Here is a 1,563-nt window from a genome sequence, read left to right on the forward strand (position 1 = left end):
TTCACGATCACTAACCATTAAAGAGATGCAAATCAAAACAACAATAAGATATCATCTCACATTAGAAACAACAGCAAAGTTCAAAAAAGTAGAGAATGTGGAGAGATTGGGACACTCCTGCATTGCTGGTGGGACTGCAAAATGGTCCAACCTCTCTGGAAACAATATGGCGCTTCCTCAGAAGGTTGGAAATAGAAATACCTTATGATCCACCAATTCCTCTACTTGGTATTTACCCACAAGAAATACAAACCATAACACAAGTAGATATATGCACACCAATGTTCATAGCTGCACTATTTACAATAGCAAAAAGATGGAGACAGCCAAACTGCCCATCAACTGAAGAATGGATAAACAAACTGTGGTCCATACACACAATGGAATAATATGCTACCTTGAAGAATAACAAGGAGGCTGCTAGCCACAGCATAACATGGATAAACCTTGAGGACATTATGTTGAGTGAAATGAGTCAGTCACAAAAAGAGAAATACGGCATAGGACCACTACTGTAAAAGACTAAGAAAAAGAACCCATACTAAAGAGGGGATGGGGGATTCTTTGCTAGTTACCAGGATGTGGGGGTAGGGTAAGAGGAGGGAGGGGAAGGTGGAGCACAGGGTAGGGAATAGACACAGGATAGTCTGAGTGCTAGGGAAGGAGTCAATATACAAGAAGGGGGAGGGGAATGGAAGAAAAAAACAGATGGGAGAACAATTAGGCAGGTTTGCATGGGCTAAGTGGGACAGAGGTAAATAATGTTGTATGCACAACCTTGGAACAACAGGGCTCTGAGATACAGGGATTGAGACATGGTTGGAATGGGCAAAGGGGGGGATGCTTGGCTGTCTTATGAATCTTGGTTTCCTTGGCATACCATTATAAAATAGACATTTGAGGGGGAGATAAAGGAATAGCCAGGAATATCACCATAGAAAGCTTATAAGTCCATCTTCTGCCTATAACTGATTGGAATACCTAAAATGGGACTACAACGTGCCCAGTGAAGGAGGCTTCCTGCGTAGCCTTTGCATTACATAATACTATAGGTGGAATCCTGAACAGCATCCAGAATCTTCAGAGGAGGGAAATTTCCACTTAAAAGGACAAGCAGACCACCCTGGAGTGGCTAGAAGAACAAAAGATACTTCTTGAAAGAAAGACCGGAAGGAAAAATATAAAACAATAACAGCAGACTGATTGATTATTAGAAAAACAAGCATGTTGCTCACCCAGGAGACATCAAGGCAAGTGGTCGGGTCCCCTCAGAGCAAACCCCCTTCCAAGACTAAGACTCAGTGGAAATACACACTCTGATTGGTGACCACATTCGTCACCAATAAGGGGAAGTGAGGGAAAAACAGCAATGAAACAGCCAGCTAAACCCTACCATGTTCAGTAGACTCCTGTGAACCCAGGTAGAGACCTGGTTGGTCAGCAGTGTGGCAAGACCTGGAGACTCTTGGGCCCAGAGTCAGTGACATAGCTACAGAGGACTAGAGTGGAGAGTGAAGTGTCCAGCTGATAAGAAGAGAGGGCATATGCACAAGAACACCCACA

Source organism: Chrysochloris asiatica, unplaced genomic scaffold (assembly GCF_000296735.1).
Source record: "Chrysochloris asiatica unplaced genomic scaffold, ChrAsi1.0 scaffold00272, whole genome shotgun sequence".
In the NCBI taxonomy this organism is placed as follows: Eukaryota; Metazoa; Chordata; class Mammalia; order Afrosoricida; family Chrysochloridae; genus Chrysochloris; species Chrysochloris asiatica.